The 20,684-nt window shown below is 32.4% G+C and overlaps 2 non-coding genes across 2 annotated transcripts; one reads left to right on the plus strand and one right to left on the minus strand.

Annotated features, from left to right (window-relative positions):
* Positions 1 to 11,720: 11,720 nt before the first annotated feature.
* On the minus strand, positions 11,721 to 11,792 carry TRNAA-CGC. Its single transcript has one exon. It is a non-coding gene; the product is annotated as a tRNA-Ala (tRNA).
* A 3,038-nt stretch (positions 11,793 to 14,830) lies between these two features.
* Positions 14,831 to 14,902, plus strand: TRNAA-CGC. Its single transcript has one exon. It is a non-coding gene; the product is annotated as a tRNA-Ala (tRNA).
* Positions 14,903 to 20,684: the final 5,782 nt, after the last annotated feature.

Consider the following 20,684-nt stretch of genomic DNA (forward strand, 5'->3'; position numbering starts at 1 on the left):
TATATAAGGTCGTAATAAAAAGCAGCTTTTTGTAGACGATAAAAATAAATTCGGGGACGCCTTATTGTGTGTAAAAATGGTCAAGCATTTCGCCTTTTTACGGGTTCGAATAATCACGGACGGGGAAGCGGACGAGGAATAGGGGATTGTGGACAATTTTTGCCCTCGTAAAAACCCACTCTAAAAGCGACCTTAATCGCCGGACAATATGTTATTGTTGGACCTCGTGTGTGTCCATTGGTCATTTTTTTTTTATTTTTTTTTTTCATACACTGGATCTCTTCGAAGGGTAAAAATAACACATTTTACGACGGACTTTCCCATTCAAATGTCGACGCAAACATCGGAAAAGTATAATCTCTCACTCTCTCGATTGGGTGGATATTTGTATATTATAATAATATATTGTTGAGTGCTGAGTGGCCCTCCATGCTGCAGTTCCGTTTCTATATAACATAATACACGCGGTATAAGTATATAGGTATATAACTGAAACACGGCGCACACTCTATCTTTGAAAACCTCCGTTTATTATGCGCTGAATGCACATTATTAGGGATATGTATTATTTATTATTGTGTATTAATGTATTTTATATATGTAATTAAGTAGGAACGATGTTCATGGCCTCGAGACCGTACCTGATTCGGAGGACCGTATAAGGTTTTTAATCGAAACCGCACTTGACGGTATATATATTAATATATAATATGTTAGGTCCGTGTACAAATCCGAAATCCAATCGGAAACGATGCCAAAAAAATAAAAGACTACCCTGGTAATTTGGTGCCAATCCGTGTGGTTTTGTATTTTTGACAGTGTTCCAATTAACTCGAAAGGTGCGGTTTTCCGGTCCCTCAATCGAGAGCATAGGTTTTCTAAGCAATCACTGCGGCAAAGGGTCAGACACATTTGTGTAGAATTTAATTTGAAAAAAGTTAATCTACATTTAGTAACCGAGTCTAAACATGACCAAACTAATGGTTAACACAAGTTTACTGTAGGTATACTTATTTCGACCGTAGTATTAAAGCTTGTATTATTATTATTATCATATACATTATATAGGCTATAATTCAAAAGTATATAAAGACATAAAGTGTTAAAACAATTTTGGCCTTTGCGTTTCTTTGATGAATTACGTTATATAATTATATGTATAATACTATAATGTAAACACAATGTCTGTAGTCTATAATGATATTGTGTTGGGATAAAAACAAAATAAAATAATTTTACAAGTTACGTTGAATATATTTTTCTATTATTTAAAAGAAAAAAACTATGTAACTTTCAAATTATTATGTTAAAGAAAAAAACACAGATCTGAAAAGCACGATAAGGTGCATGAAATTCAAACAGTTTTTCTTTGATGTTGCCAATACATTTTAACATAAATATGTTTTTGGGTACAGATATTTTTATTTTCTAGTCGATTTTATAGATAACCATAGAAACGAATAAAATGTAAAAACTACATGATTCTCAGTAGGTATATATTATACAATTAATGTTTGCTCATGATTCGTACATTTCCTTCGACTATTTTTCTACTAGGTATGGGCAACTTAAATCAATAACTTATAATGTATGTAACTAATTATTGTGATGTTTTTAAGTCACGTAATAGTACATTTAATATAAGGTTGTAAATAACTGTATGTGAGCACTGCAGTTACCCAATATTTGAATATAATAGGTATGCATAATAAGAACAAATCATTAATTTAAAATATAGAATTAGGCAACTATGTTATTATCTGTGCTGTATATATGTATAAACGATTAAAAAGAAAAACATATTATTGTGTCGGTACCATTTTTGATAGAATATAATATTCTGTATTCTGTATACAACATATATATTATACATAATACTATGTAAAATGAAGATTCATAGATATCTATAATTAATGAACGTTTATGTACTAAAATAGTCAAATGTTTAACACAACTCGTTAGCACATGAAATTTGATTCCGTATGTACAAGAAAATGAAAGAAGGATAGATACATGGCAGAAGAAATTTGTGGAATTCAGAAATACTCGCTTGATAATAAATTAGGTAATAATATATTATATTTTACACAAGACACACTCCTCGTTGTCGATATTTTTATATACCTAGTCCATTATTTGTGTTCAATTCGTATCCGCTTGTTCTCAAGTATATCTGATTACTCATAACGATAAACTGCAGAAAGGTTCAATGAGTAAAGTAAACATATAAATATTATTATGTAATGAATAATATAAACTATACTTTATTATAATATAAAAGTTAAAAAGGCGTGTTAAAAAAGTACATAAAGTACTTATGTAAAAAAGATACGTAGCTATATATTATTATAAAACTTATTATAAAAAAATATAATAACTATCGACGAAAAGTGTGATTAAATATTTTTATTTTCAGGCATGAGTCTATTATTTGCACAATTCTCGAGTGCGGTATTATTATAATCCCAATTCCCAAATTAATATTAGTATTTAACATAGAGTCTATAGAGACTGAAGTATATCTATGACTTAGATTCTAAGTAGCACTAACTAAAGTATATCGACTGGATTAAATGGCTGATCAGTGGATAGACCACTCGAAAGATTTGGAGCACTTGCCTTCGACGTTAATACAATAAACAAACATAAATAATAACAGGTAATTGGTAAAATAAAAGAATTATTTTGTTGCAAAACCAATAAATCGCTCACTCTAAATCTATTATCTAACAGTGTGCCATAATATGCCGTTAAATACTGTAACAGACAATTATGTGGCACCTGTTTATACTAACTATAAGCCCCCCCTCCCCCCACAAATAGTTATGCATCATGTAAGATGGGCGATAGCCTATCATTGATTGTCTTTCAGTTATTTATGTTATTTGTATATGCTTCAGCCTCAACGGTGCGTATATTATATGATATTATACAAGAACTGTTGCATTCTATTGTTTTCATCGCACACAATAATGCATTAATGCGTATATAATATACATATAGTCATGTAGGTAATATGATACATGGAAACTACACGGCAACAATATAATACGGATTCTGCTAAGTTTTGATAATATAATAGGTATTTATAACTGTTAGTTGTTACTACTGCCGCCGGAGTCAGAAAAACGAAAATAATAATATAATATTCGAATCGACCTATATATAATATATATAACACGCGTATCATCATAATATTATCTATTATTTTAGCTGGTTCGCAAGTATGTTTTATTTTTTTCTATATGCAAATCTCGGAATATCACTACATGCTATACGTTATTGGCACGATAATGTTTCATAGATCGCGGCGATGAGGATAGGCGATGGCTAAACAGAGGGAACGGCATTCTAGCTTGAGCCAAAGTGTTAAGTGAACGAGATCCAGTCGCGTGTAATAATATTATATTGTTATAATATAAGGACTATACCTACCTCATTAGTATCACATTTTATTATAATATTATAAATGTATAACTTTTAACAACGCCCCAAAATATGCTACGAAGTCACACCTTACATGCGTAATAAACAAACATTAAATATTGTTAGATGCGTACTTTAGTACTTATTGCCATACTCATATGGAATTTCCTAGCGATGGCAGTTATTTTTTTATTAAGAAATATTATAATTATTTTTCTATTGTTTTATTGTTATTTTTCTGTTAAATATACAATATATAAGCAATATGTAATTGGGCTTTGCCCGTTATGTTTTTAAATAAATAAATAATATTATATATTATAACATAAATAATAAAGTTATAAACATTTGCCTTAACTCGACTTCAACACTAAAGACGCTGTTTTGTACAGTTCGAGAGGGTTTGTTCAGTGTGTACAATGTACATACTTAATATACGTGCGAATATACCTATTATATAATATAGTATATATATTATATATATTATTATTATCAGAACGATTGCCTATTTAGAGTAATATTTATTACCCAATACCGTTGTAGTCATCGTCGTTATCGTTGATAGTACTTGATACAAACGGGTTATCGACAATGTAAAATTTCACGCCATTAACACTTTTTTTTGTTTTTTTTCTATACAAGAGCACATTTACTTTCCACTTTACATGCCAAATACGTCGTCGATAAAGGATAATAACAATTTGTCTCAGTCCGATAACCACTCCCCTCCTCCACACACTTATTGTTTTCGGCACTATAATAATGTATAGGCATGTGCCACATCCTGTAACGTTAGACATGATATATCTACCTATTTAAAGTATAATTTATATTATAAATAACATATTTATCATCGAGATACGTGGAATAGGTATTATACACTTTTTTCAAATAAAAAATAAATAATAGGAAAGTACCTACTAATAAATAACTCTATAGCTCGATTTTTATTTAGCGATTCTACAAATCTTCTATAATCATCATTATCATTATTTTTATTTACTTTTAATAAATTACTTTATAAAACTTGAAGAACATATTATAACTTAATGTTTTAACAAATTTATAAATTATGAATATTATAAAATATAACATAGTAGGTACTTTATTATTTGTGATAGATATTTATAAATACTTTTAATCTCGTCCTAAGTAAAAAAAAAACAAAACCGGTAACGGTTAATTGCAAAACAAAAATCAAAAATTATTTTCTCACGTAGGTTTTTGGTTGCATCAGACATTATAAATTATGTCGATGCACAACAAATTGAAATTACAGATATCTATGATTTAAATAGAAATCACGAACGTTTTACGATGCTACAGGTGCTCGTCAAGATAGTCAAGCCCAATCTGTTGATGGGTTTCAGCGATAAGTGCGGAACTACAACGGGGAACGGCTCTACTTTTAATAAAATAAATGTATAGGTACTATGAATACTTTCATTGAATAATTTCAATGATGCTGACACGATATGGCACTTCACGTCGAAGAACGGTTTGAACCCAAAATGTGGTTGGTAATCTTATATTATTGCTATTTAAGTGCGAAAAGCATCACTATCTGTACGTATGATGCATCGGTACAAACACGTTTTCAAACTCAACGATGTAAATAAAAATAATTAATAATTAGTGAGAAGCAATTTGTAGTGTGTTTATAATATTATTATTATTTATTATATATTAATATTGTTCGTGCGGAACAGAATCGATCAGAACTGATGCATCAATGATGGAAAATCATAAGAACGGGAAACGGACGCTGTCCGCCACCGCGCGGCCAGTTCTGTCAGCCGTTCGACGTGATGCTAAGAAGTGAACATTAAGTCAGCGGATCAAAAAAGTTGGAAAACACGGGAGCACACTGCGCGATATCGTTTCACTTGGATATGCTGACTTTTATCTATTGCCACCGACGTTATATTTATTACCTCGTTCGGTCGATTGAGGCAGCCGGGCACCACTACACCATCCAAATAAAGAGGCAGTTTCTGGCAGTTTCTGGCAGTTTCTGGCAGTGTCTTCGTATCTTATACCAGACGGTATACCATCTGATTCAGTTCGACGTGGTGTTATTTGTTGACGACAAAACAGTAACCAATCGGCAAGCGAACGACGAACCAATTGTCGCCGACCACGTTTACGTAGTTTCCCTAGCTCTCCACAACCATCAATATTATTTTTGCAAAGAGCATTTATATTGTATATTGGCATAATATGAACGTATTATAATCGTGATATTGATTGCGTACAAAATATTGACCATTTCGCAGTCAATATTAAAACCCCGCGGCGTAGTTTGGTGAATTAAATCCGGTCGAACAATTGAAATGAGATCCACCGACATTGGCCACGCCATTTCCTATAATTATTACGTAAACACTGCGAGATCGTATGCTAGGTATATAACGGATCTAAACTTTTGAATAGTTGGATGCTAGTCTGCCTTCTCTTCACCGCCAACGACTACATTTGATGCTATATATGGTTATGAATCATAATAATTATCGTTAGAAGTGTTAGTACATTATTAGTGTGACACAATAGTGCCTGTACTTTATTTTGCTTTTTAGTTCTTTCTTTATTTAGCGTATTTGCAGGAGTCGGTGTCTACGTTGTGTTGACTAAATTTTGTGGCATTGATATTATTATAAATTATTATTATTATTATTGGTACATATAATTTATTATTTATTCGTATGGCACATATCTCGTCTAAACGCTGAGTATAGTTTATCAGAATATAAAACATTTAAATGAATGTCTTACAATGTTACGTTACATAAACTTAAAACTTAAAGCTTGCAATTGAATGTGAACGTTCGTACTTCACGTGAAGCGAGGACAAGAATTGAAAGTATGTGTCATTGGTAGATAATATTTATTAACCCGACGAATAAATTATTATTACATCATAATCTTTTGTTTTGTAGCTAATGGTCTAAAATGACCAATAAGCATATAGATTTAGCCGTGAGGAATAGTACCTACTCTACGAAAACACACTCTGTTTCACCCAAAAAAATATGCTCAACGTTTTGTTTATCTGTAGAAAAATGAAGGGATATATAACTAGCTGTTAAATCGGTATACCTAATTAGGTACCTATACCTAATAAACGATTATTCATTTAAGATATTCGTCATAAATTTAACATTTTTTTCCGTTCTTGATACAAGATAAGAGATCAAATAGTATTATTTGTTTCGATAACAAGCGCTCAACACTACAACTCCGAGATTGCAGCATATCCTGCACCAGACGACCTCGGCTTCGCAAGCATAATAATATACGCTTGGCCGCCGATGAGGGTGAGAGGAAGACAAAACGCTCAAACAAGTGTTTGTTGACGTGTATACCCAATATTATAATAACACGCGTATAATATTCTGGTCTCCGAGGAGAGGAGGCTTGACGTAGGTATGTACTTGTAATTTTTTCTCGACACGACTGAGCCGCAATCGCATGAGACGCGCATCGTCATACATATTATATATATATTATATTATATCATATATTAGATATTATGTACACGAAACTATAATGGTAGAAAAATTCTGGTGCGACGTGTAGGAACTGTGTGTCTGTATATGCGGCATATAAGCAATGCGCGATCACGCGTCGGCTGGACTGTAGCTAATAGCGCCGTCCGTCGTCGTCGTCGTCGAGTCGAATCAAAAATCGATCGCAGCGATAAGAAAATAAAAAATCGTAACGATTTCTTAAACGTATTTTTTTATCATTAGTACCTACTACCTATTACTGCGGCGTGCGATTTTTATTGAGTGACCGTTTTGTAAGACACGGCACAAAAATGTAGAGAAAAAACGGTCGTTTGTTGTAGGTACACGTATGTTATATACCTATAATATAGTAAACAATATATATATTTTATACATTGTGTATATAGCATAATATATAGGTATACCTACGATATTATATATATATATATATATATTATATTAAATCGTTATCACTGTTCGCCGATCGGCAATTAACGTTCGGACGCGACGGACGACTATTATTATAGCAGTTATATAGTCAGAAAGAGGAGCGTCGTCGTCGTATGATATTATGCAGTACGGCGCGCGGAGGACATAACGTAAATAAAAAATGGTCCATCTTGCGGCAATAACCGTTGACCACGCTGTCGAGGAGAGGAGCCAAACAATTTGGAAACGAAATCCGATCGATATCCGACCCTATATATACTTGTATCATATAACAATATTATACTATTGGGTAGCTAAAGGTATTCCTTTGCGGCGAGCCGACCGCCGACGACGAGCGCACTGCGGAACACATTATCATTACCCACGACCGAATATTATAGACGACTGCATATTAAATATTATTGCAACGACATAAATCATATATTGTGTTTTCGTCTCGCCGAAAAGCCGCAGACGATAATCGAGGTTACACGTAGGACGACACCGCGTTAGCAGGTGGTAAGGGGGGAGGGGACTTGAGATACTCACTTCGCTGTAAAAAAAGAAAACATTATTATAATATACAAGTTCACCGTGGATAATATCATAAAATTAGAAGTTTATTTTTGTTTGATGGGTATTCGAGATGTTGATAAATTGCAAATTATTTTCTACTTAAAAATTCATAAATTGTTCAATTTAAATATCTTATCTTGACATTTTATGGAATGTCCTTCATAAATTATTCTTGCAGTAATTTATTTAAAAATTCGAAAAGAGATTATGTATTTTTATGCACGCTTTTATTTTAGAAGTCATTAGTGTTTGAAATTCAAATTGTGCGTTTTCTCCTTCATTTGGAATCGTATTTTCACATAGGTCATAATAATTATATTCTTATCAAAATCAAACCTTCTACGGCCTACGCAACAGAAGCAATTATAGCTCTCGATTTTTTTTTTTCAAAATTATGGCGGTCGATTGCTATTTACGCGAGAAGTTCGTGGGAAATGAGGGATATCTTTTTTTCAGTCAAAATATACCACTTACATAAATGACCACTTTTATTAAGAAAATATTTTAAATGCCTATTGTATTGTGTCCTAGTTGTGGACATTTTGGTCAATATATATAAAGAAAAATATTACAATTACTTATTTTCTTCGTTTTTAGACGAGCTCGAAAGACTTTTGAGTCTAATCCGCCCTAAACCCTCCCCCCTCCCCGCCAATGACTGACACAACAACTTACTGAAAATCATACTAAACGAAAATCGATATCTACCAACTTTCGTTAAAAACGATTGGCTGCGGTTTTGTCAATCTAGGATTTTAAAGCTCTGCAGCTCTGAACCAAACTGCAATTGATTCGCCGCCTGTATTGTAAGTTACGTATAATATAGTATTTCGTATCATAGCAAGTTTACCGACCGTTTCGAACGAGCGCGGGCTCCGACGCAATGTATCGTAATATTATTGTTATATGTTTGGGGTTTTCGTGTCGGGAAAATCGGTAAATGTTATATGATATTATTTTCTCTCGGTCACAAATTGACATTCGGAGCAAAACTACGTCAGAGTCGTCATCCGTACGTATAATATAATAATATAATCTATACGGGAGCGGACGACGGGGAATGTATAACAGTCGCGACAATTCATTCTTAACTCTCTCTCCCCCCGTCAGCCGTCACTCCACCGCCCACTATAACCGCCTCCGCCTCGTTCTTTATTCGGCGAAAAACGAATACACCATGAAGGCAACATTTTCGCATTGTGTTGTATTCCGCTGACGGATGTGTGCGTATATATAAGGGAGCAAAAAGCTCATGTTTGTACTCTGCTGATAACGACGTTTGTGTCCCCTCGGCGAGTTATCGTGTGTACACGACTATACTGCAACAACTATAACACTGTATACTTCTACACTGCAGCCACTGTACTGATGTTGTTGCTAGTATTAGTGTTCAAATCGATTTCGTATATACATAGTGCCGAGGAAAAAAATAAAGCAAAGTTTTATCTCTGCCGAGTCCTGATTCTGGTAAATAAAAACACTCGCACTGCAGCATGATGCGTTTTAGATAGTTTTAAGTTTTAGCCGAAAACACAGACTACAGTATATTATATATAACTTACAAATCGGCTGTTTCGATAACGGTTAAGTTTTTATTTTTTTAAGCAACAGCGACAATACGTCAGTCTGTACAGCGACCGTTTGCGTTCAGACGATTTATTTTAAAAACCACAAATTTCTTCGATGACCTTTCTACGAACAATAAGCACGCGTATTATTACTGTGTATAATATAAATATATTATAATAGTGCATATTAACTCATATATATTATAATAGTGCATAACTCCTATACCTATATACCGCATAGTATACAACGTACATTATACCGTCGATAATTTTGCGTGAGAACCACTCGTCCCGTCATCGTCAGTCACTATTGGTCACATAATATATAATATTATATACTCGTATATATCAGTATATACTCGGTATATATTAACCATAAAAGATAGGTGACAAAACCACCGCACTCGCAATAATAATATTATACAAAAGCACTAGGCGCATGCATATATTATCATACCTATGTATATACATCGCTAGAATGTGTGTGTGTGTGTTCGGTTCTCCCATTCAATTCGGCCGAGTCGGTTGGTTGCGAGTCGTGACCGGTCGACGTATACATTATAATATGCGCGATCAGAGGTCTCTTCTCGATTTCACTGCTCTGCGAACCGTTCTCGTTATATTATCCCGAGTCGGTTGATTTCAACACCTCGTACCTTATTATGATATACCTATTTATATTTGTGTGTGTGTGTGTGTTTGAGTACATTACTTCCCGACGACAAAGTTGCGGTGAAGTTATCGTCTGATACATACGATAAATGGCGGTGGTGTTGGCGATATGGTAGTGGCGGCGGCGGCAGTAATGGTGGCGGTGGTTTTTACATTTTTTTTCGCTCTAAATAATTAATCGTACACCACCGCCACTGTCGTCGTCGTCGTTGTATAATAATATACATTACCATAAGAATGTCTGTCTCGGACGGAAATGATGCTGCCGTCGCGGCTATACGACGATGACGGTGTAAAGCGCACTCATTAGGCACATCGGCCGATGATTCACACGGCGCGTGCAGGAGTCTGCGGCCATCATCGGACACCCGATAAATCAGACCACGCACGTGTATTCTAATTAAATGGCAGAGATCGCTTCCCCGACCCCGCGCCAGCCCGTTCACCTATAGGGTTCTACGACTATACGTGGACGAGTCCTCACAGCTACGAATTGGCTTAATGATGTAGATACGACACATTATATACATACATATAGATAGAGGTAGTGTATATGGCAGAAATCACGCCTCAGAAGGTTTGTCCTTCTATATATCTCGTAAGTCGTATAAGTACACAATATGCGTTTACTATCCGCATGCCACGGAAAAGTTTATACCGAGTTTAACGCTGCTTTTTAATTTAAAATTATAATTTTAAGTAATTTTATATCAAACGTATACTTATTAAAGAAAGACTGCTCTACATACATGACTGTAGATACATGACATTTTGACTGAATGTTTATATTAACATTTTCTATACACCATAACATTTTCAAAATATTCTGACTTGTTTTGAGCTGTTACGGATATTTTAAGTCCCCATTCATTTCACATCTGCCATACGTTCCGCGACTGCTCACTTTTTATTTATTTAAATAAATATAGTTATTACTTTTTTTTTTTATTATTATTTCAGTTTATTTATGCCTTCAGGCTTCAGTGATAGTTATTACTTATTTTAGAACAAAATAAGTCAAAAGGATGTAAAATATCTATTGTGTTAAAATAAAAAAACATATATGTTTAATTTATTTCTAATGAAAAATATTTAAATTGTGGGTAATGTTATTTATAAATTATGATCCAGTGTCATTTGAAAAAGCGATGCTATAAAAATAACATAGGTATCTTTAAGCAACTTTTGATTTTTAGTCATAATGACTGTATTTAAAATTCTAAACGAAATTAATCGATAACTGTTGATAAGGTTATTTGTACACTAGATTTAAAAATAACTTTGTAAATGCAACTTTCAATATAATGTTATAATATTATAATATATTAAATGTTGTAAAATTGCCTATACAAAACTCCGTAAAAACAGGACATTGTATTATAATATTATACAATGCACGGGTGGTTCTGTATAATATAAAATGGAGATATAATAATTATTATTATTCATATTATAATACATTAAATTTACTAAACTATCTATTTTAATCATAAATATGAATAAAACTATAGAAAAACATAAAAAAAAACGCTAAAACTTATTTTGGAGGTGCTGGGATTTGAACCCAGGACTTTCAGCATGCGAAGCAGACACTCTACCACTGAGTTACACCCCCAAGTAGGAAAATTTGATGATTTCACTTTATTTAAGCATAGTTTACTAGCTTAGTAATTTTATTATCTATTATAGGTAGTTTCTAAAAATAATATATCAACAATTTAATTAGAAATGATTAATTATAATATTTACTACAGGGCTTGCAAACGTTATAATAACGTTACATTTAACAAAAAAAGATTGAAATTTATAAACGTAATTATATAACATAATGCAAAACGAAATATTTTAAAATCTATTAAATAAATTGTATTTAAAAGTTATTGGTTTCATAGAAACATATACGTAGGTATTTCATGCAAACAATCTAAGAATTTATTATATATTATTATATTATACTCCATATCAGAGCCATTACCTACCCGCATTATTTATTATTTTTAAATTTAATAGGTATTAACTATTAAAACTATTTTAAATAACAATAATAAACGCAAAACTTGTATACCTAACGTTTTAGTTCTAAAGAACGACAAACGCAATACTTGGATAACGTTTTAATTTTGAATAACGGTGAACTGAACACAAAAATTGTGTAACGTTTTTTAATTGTAAATAACATAAAACGGAATTTTTTTTTTCAAATGTAAGCCCTGGTTGAAACTTGAAATAGTTTATAACTTATCAAGAATAGAAGCGTGCCGGTGACCGGTGTAATTATTTTTTTTAATAATTTAATAATGTACATGTACCTAATATTAATATTGAATAATACATACTTCAGAGCCCAGAGGACGTTTTGCCCATATTATATTATGACGTGGTCTCCGTCTTATACAGGTACGGCATACCAAAAACTGTTTTGGAGCGGGAAAGAACCGAGAAGGCTACAATCATAAGTATATAGGTAATAAGAAACGAAATTTGCACCACATAAAAAGGACAATTCGGGCTTTGCAACATTGTTTTTATTTTTTTGATATCACAATCACTTATACGAAAAAAGTTTTTATATTGTCACCAAATCCATTGTTATTTGTGTTTTTTAAACTTCACTAGGTAATTTTTTTTTGAAGTTCCATTGTTGAAAAAAAAACGATATTAGACAGCCAAATTGCTCCTTTTTATATGGTGATTATTTCGTTTCTTAATCGTGCTTCAAACACATAACAATAAATTAACCTGTGAAAAATATGCCACAAAACAAATTATTTACCATATAACTACAGAAACATATTTACTCAAAGAAAACAATACTCAAGACGCTGAATGCTCAAAACTAGGTTATCATTCAATGATAAGAGGGTTATTATTTTTTCAAAAACAAACCAGTAACCACGTATAGTGTGTCAAATCTGAAATGGTACTCAAATTTTCAATAAATTTGGACATACAATTTATAATATAAAGTCAAAATAACTACATGCAAGGTTAAAGTTGGTAGTTTATAATATAAAATAATATAGTTATAATTATAATTAGTAATTCATAATAGGTACCTAGCCACTAGGTAATAATATGTATCACTAACGACTAACATTAGAAATATTTTTTAAATTAGGAATTTCTACGTTGATAATCAACTAAGCACCTACGTAAAGTTAATTTTTAAATTAGTACCTACATAAAAATTATAAGGTATAAATGTTTAATAGTTAATAGTTAGGTGACTACTTTTATACATTGTAATGTGAATTATAATACCTATATTAAATACATCGCTTATCAAGTATTAACTCAATTATAGTCAGTCTAAAGAATACTCAGTGTTGGGTATTAACGTAACGCAAATTACAAATAACTGTAACACAATTACTTATTCAGTAACACAGCATTAATTACATTACATTTTACTTAAAGTAACGCAATAAATTGTGGTTGTAACCAAATTACTTTTTAAAAATAATTTCTATGAAGTAACGCACTAACGTGTTATTTTTCACGTTATTAAAATAATAGTTTTGAATGAATTACAAAAACAAGCCAATAAAATAGGTATTCCTGAAAAATTAGAAATGAATTATATCTATTTTCGATTCAGATAATAGTTAAAAATACTATTAAACATTGCAAAAATAAATGTATTATCACTTTATTAGCAGAAATCAGAGAGTTCGGTTTAAATAAAATGAATTATATGATGATTTATGACTTATGAGTTATGACTATAATATGGCCATACCCATAAGTGAGATGAATAGATGATTGTACATTTATACATAATAGGTCTATGATTATAAAATATGTACATAATAATGAATACCTAATATGAATTGAATATGGTTCGAAAAAAATTAAAACTGTTATCAAAAGGGCTTGCATTTGAAAAAAATTCCATTTTATGTTATTTAGGTAGGTAGAATTAAAACGTTACACAATTTTTCCGTTCATCGTTATTTAGAATTAAAACGCTATCCAAGTTCTACGTTTATCGTTATTTAAAATAGTGTTAATAACTATTAAATTTAAAAATAATAACTAATGCGGGTAATGGCCCGGATACGGAATATAATATACCTAATCAATTTTATTCTTAGATTGTTTGCACGAAATAAATATTTCTACGAAACCAATAGACCTTTTAAATAAATAGATTTTAAAATATTTCGTTTTGAGTTATTTAATATTTTACGTTCAATGATATTCTATAAATAAAATTACGTTTTGCGTAATGTTTAATATATTTTGTTAATCATTATGTTTTGTTTTGCGTTATTTAATTATTTTTGATTATCGCTTTCCGTTATAATTATGTTTACAAATTTCAATTATTTTTAGTCAAATAATATAACGTTTGCAAGCCCTGGTTATCAATGATACAAAACATGACGTTATTTGTAACCATAGATTCCTATATAGTAAAGTACTACAACATAGTGTAGTATAGTCGTCTAGAAGTCTGTTTTTGTAACGCACTACTTTATAAATGAAAAAGTAATGTAATGTAACGTAATTAAAATAATTTTACTTTACGCAAATGTAATTTAAATAAAAATATTTGAAGTAACGAGTAACGTAATTTCATTACTTTTTAAAAGTAATTTACCCAACACTGAGGATACCTAAGTGTTGTCATTTTGACTAAAATCTTTGTCTGGGGGTGTAACTCAGTGGTAGAGTGTCTGCTTCGCATGCTGAAAGTCCAGGGTTCAAATCCCTGCACCTCCAAAATATTTTTTGCAATTTTTTCCGCGCACGACCTAATAAAATAAAACTCACCGACAACATTTAACCGTATTTTATAGAACCGATAATATTAGAATATATTTTAATAAACAATACATTTATCGTAATTCGTTCCGATTTACAATAATATATTTATATGAATAATCGTAAATCATGTTGTATTTACAATATAATAATTTACAACATATTGTATTTACATGTACCAGTAACGCCATCTCTGTTTGATGCTGTGTTAAAAAATCAGCTATTTTTTAATAATATTAATCATGAACTAAGATTAGGTATCTTAATGATAATTATTAATACTACCCACGTAGTAGCGTAATAATAATACACTAATACCATATGGGTCATGGATTAAAATATTATATTATAATATTAAATATCCTAGTACACGGTTTTTACGTTATCTTCAAATCTACAATAGATCAAATAGTTAATAATATGTAGGTAGGTATATTAAATGTTGACAGTGTAACACTTATACTGCAACCTACACCACGGCCTTGGTAGGTGGTACACGAAGTCGGAAGTAGACTGGTAGATATTCTACGGTCTACAGTTACATATTGTACCACTATATTAATTCTAAACTATAGATGTTCTAATATGTCTGGGGAAAATGTGCCAAGTGGAAGTCCAATATGTATACAAATACAAATATAGTATAAGCATAATACAAGCATAAATATAAAACTTTGAAATGGACATATTATTATAATGATAATAATGAACATTTGCATACCAACATAATATTATTTCCCGCGGGTAGGTCAGCTGTCATAGAGTTAGAGTACCTACTTCACTTGTCTGCATTCTATACTGCAGTGATGTAATTTTATTTACATTTTTGGTATTGCAATCTTTTTAATGATATATTATATTAGATATTTAATCCTCCTCTTCTTTCATCCAATCCTATGATATGAATATAAAAATGTGTGAAAAGAAGCCATTTAAAAAAAAATTTTAGTCAAATATTGTTGAACTTAAAGCGAAAAGTAATTCTGGTTTCACGTTTATATAGTTAGATATCGACGTGTCACAATAATTTATGGTCGTTTACAATCCGTAACATGTGCAATAGAAATATTAATTTATAATATTCTAATAATTTTTATAAAATTTTTATGTATTCTAGGTATAGGTGCCTAACCTATTCATATTCTAGAAAAGTTTTTGTAAAATACTAAATTGTATTATTATTCTGATTGATTGTTTTCGGTGGGTCAAAGCTCCCCCTCCCCCAGCCCAACGGCAGTTTTCCGTTAAAAAAATGATAGGGCTCAAGTCCCGTTGATTTAATTCCCTGTTTGCGGTTTTAAGGATAACTCATTTTTGAAACAAAAACGAGCTTATACGAGAAAAAAATTAAAGTAAATAACCACTTTTGTATAGTGAATGTATTTAATTTAAAAAAAAAACCCAGAAAGCTGTATTACGAGGAAAAAGTAAAGACAATAATAATGAGATAATATTTTAATAATCCGGATGGACCAAAACTTTGAAAATATTATTATAATGCAGTGCTACCCCTGATGCAAACCGGAATATTTAAATACGGCTGTGCCAGGAAAAATGTATAATACGATTTATACGTGGAAAACAACCAACAACGACCGGTTTTTCCGCGATAATAATATAATTATTTATGTAATTAATTAAAAGGATTATAATATTATTTATTCTAGTGGGGTCGAAATTAATTTGAATAGCCACGCACAAATCTCGGGGTCGAGTTGGTTGAAATGAAATGTGATTCGGCAGCGCGTGCGGGGGTGGAAGTCACCGCAGTGGAGTATTTGAAAAATTTCGCTCTTCGTCGTCCGACAAAGTCGTCGAACCGCGCGTTTCGAATACTTAATTGACTTGTTTATATTATGTTTAGGCACCTATAGGGCCTCTATGATTATATAATATTATATTAGATATATGTACGGTCATTCACCGGGGTTCCCCTCACGGCTTGCATATTACAATTCGAAGACCGTCATCACTGCAGCATCTGCACGGCATGCACCACCTCACCACTAAGCAACTGTTTAGATTTCACACAGACCCATTTACTTAAAACCGCAATAGTCAACTATATTATTATTTATAGTGTTAAATTCACATCATCAATGACCTATAGGTAGCTAAGGTATAATAATAAAATATAATATTAATTGTTTATATAATACATAATAGGTATGATAACAATACACTGTAATAACTACCTAATAAATATTATCGAAAATCGCACAATCAACTTTAATAATAATATATGCAAATTTGTACGAATTAGAGTGTACCTACATTTTATTATATTCACGTCAATCAGAGTGTGATCTTGGTATAATATTGTGACGCTCAGGAATTGCCTGAACTGGAGCTATATGTCACTAATAATCAATTCTGGATGCGGATAAATTGCAGGTCTTTGAAAATATTGGAACCTCAGTTTTTGACGTTTTGATTTTTTGTTTTGTTTTATAATCTAGTTTAGTAGGTATAAGACGTATCATCGAAAATAATCAAATTCCTAAGCTGATAGTTTTAACTTTAAAGCCAGAACCGACTTTTTTGTGTTTTCTAAGCAACGTATCGGTGAAACGAGAATCAAATATTTTGTTTTTCGCAATATGAATCAAATCAAAACTGAAATAAATCATAAAAATCCCTGTTTCTGCATCTGGGCTAACAGTTACCTACCTTTACGGCTAATGGCTATAATATAATACATTATTGTCGACGTTACAATTAATGCAATCTTGGCGAGTCTTGCAGATATAGGTGTATTATGTATGAACCCGCTATAATGTTGCGTATATTAAAATCTTGAGAAATGTGCCAATAACATTACCTACATCATAATTTGTAAATTTGTTTCGCTAGTCCTGTTGCGAAACTATTGCGAGTCTTCTAAAACCACCGCAACTATATCTGTCTTATTTCAAAACTTCAGTGTACAAATTACACGGCCCACCCAAACCATTGATCTGAAATTTTATATTATTATTAATAAATATTTACAATGATAGCAAAAATTAAATACTTATTTGCGAATATGTGTATTAACTTAAAACTTGCGTTTTGCAAGTCTATCCGTACCGCTATACATATAATAATATATATTATTGGCTGCAGCGAGAGACTTTTTTGTGTCTACGTGGGTGCGCTGCAGGTAATATCATATATACCTGTATATACAATTTCTTTTTCCGAGTGACCGGTTAATTCTGATCAAGTGTATCCGTATTTATTGTCCTTTTAGGCGGTCGTAATTTTTATTTACTACATATTATGTGTATAGGTATAAAAATACAAGTATAATCCCCTACGCGGGTTTTGTTTTGTTTCGTCGACCGAAAGGAGTGGTCGGCGGAACACACGGAACTACGGAAGCAGCAATAGCAACAGTACTTTGGTCTTTGGAGGATGCTCCGTGGCGTATATATATATATATATATATATTGCGCACATATAGTGACAAGCGGGCGAAAGGCTTTTTCGGTCGTTTTAAATTTATGTGAGCGCGCACCGCCCGAAGACTTAAGACCTCTCACCCCCCCCTCACCAATCACTATCCTAGACCCAGAAATGCTATGTAGAAGATGTGTTTGTGTGTGTGTGTATGTGTGTGTGGTAAACGTGAGGGTAAGGGTATAAAATCGAATTATCCGCGTGTGCGTCTTGACCCTTTTTTTCCTGTTTCCGGTGTTTTCGGTCCATTTGTTTTCCATACACTACACAACACACACATATACGCGCGCGCGGGCACAAAACCGGACACGGGTGACGGACACAAACGTTTTTAAAAACCACAGCACTGTCGCCACACTATGCCACAACACACACACACACACGTACTATCATACACATATGATGTTTACGCACACGAGGTTGCGACATCCCCGAGCGCTTTTAAAATTTTCATTACGACGCATCCGGTGTGGCGGCGGCGGCAGGAGCCGCTTGTACGTGCGATCCGACTTGTTTGTCGGCTTGTCGCCCTCGCGCTCGGCCCCGCCAGTATACACTGCACCGTAACTATACGACATATTATATATATATATATACCTATGTGTAATGTGTGATTTACGCCGTACGGATATGTCCGTTTCTATATTTCCCATTTCCTATGTGTACACCGTGTACGGAGAGAGATGACAAATAACAATAATAATATATTATAATAATAAATAATAATATATCTATACCTATATATCGTCTACGCGTGCACTGCACATTATATTGTTACTTATGTCCATACTCGCCAAGTCTCCGAAATTCAGCCGCATTTATACATATCTAACACATTATTATAGTATATATAGTATCTATACATTGTTATTATTAATAGGGATAGATATGAGAATCGATATCTTTGTCTTCGTATTTTTCCGGCGTTCCGCACTTCCGCCATATTTGCCAACAGTTCCAAGACATGGTCACATGTGCTCCCCCTCCAAGGCCCCAACGACCCCGCTATTCACGTATATGCTTTTCATCGTAGGTATTAGGTACCCTAAACGTTATATATAATAATTAATAATATTTAGCCATTTAGGTACTATAATTATGATTTTAATTTCAAAGGCGTACCGTGTACGCGGTTTTTTCGAAGCAATAGGTAGTGCATTACCGAGTGCTTAAAAAAAAAAGCACAAGCCTAACCAAATTTTCTGTAACGAAAATTGTTTTAAGAAAAAATATAATAATAGATATTTATGTGACTATATACGTTTAGAATTATATAATATAGGTAGCTAATATACTAAATATATAAACCTAAGCAGTGGCGTATTTAGTATTTTTTGTAGGGGGTGGATGACAAGAATTTTAGCTCACAGATTACAAAGTAAAAATTATAATATTATAATAGACATGCATTTAAAAAGCCATGGGGGCGGATTTGTCCCCAAATCCACCCCCGTAAATTAGTCTCTGGATCTAAATCGTTATCAAATAGCTACAATGTTACACAACTAACATAGTTATAAATTATAATAGATTGCTAAATGAATAATGAATAGTTCGCTTTCACACGACTCCACCATCAGCATGCTCGGACAGAGCAATCTGTTTCTCTAATATAAATTGTAGAAAAGTTCATGATATGACGACACTACAAGCCCCTACCTCATATACAATCACGGACACCGACCACCAACGGCTGGACAAGTGGACAACACCGTCGATGATATATCTGTTTTCACGACCTCAACTTTAACGCACTCGCACTGTCACGTCTCACCGACACCGCCGCTCAACTTCTAAAGTCGTCATCGTCACCTCGTTATTCTCTGTGCACCTTGCCATGGACCACACAAACAACATCCATTATTATATTAACTGTCAATTGTATAATTCTTTAAAAAAAAAAAACTGTTTTATTATTTATTATTATTGAAGCCAAAATTAATATTCAAAATTGTAACATGCTATATAATCATTTTTAATTGTTCCACATATAAAATACACAACTCATGATTATCTTAAATTGACATCTTATTATTATTTAAGTGTCACCTTTATTTTACTCGTACATGTTATTATTTATATTATTTTATTTAACTAAAACTGTACAAACCGACTTGTCTTCACAGACTACATGCGATACGGGCCATGGGTCAATACATAAGTGTTTCCCCAAATGTTGGTTGGTAAGTAAGCCCTTAAAAAGGCTGAACTCTCACAGGTCTCAAAATCTTATGACTCATAAGATAACGATTCAACATTAAAGAAAATTTGGACAATGATAAAAAAAAATCAATACAAA

The sequence above is a fragment of the Acyrthosiphon pisum genome, chromosome A3 (genome assembly GCF_005508785.2).
Source record: "Acyrthosiphon pisum isolate AL4f chromosome A3, pea_aphid_22Mar2018_4r6ur, whole genome shotgun sequence".
NCBI classification, from domain to species: Eukaryota; Metazoa; Arthropoda; class Insecta; order Hemiptera; family Aphididae; genus Acyrthosiphon; species Acyrthosiphon pisum.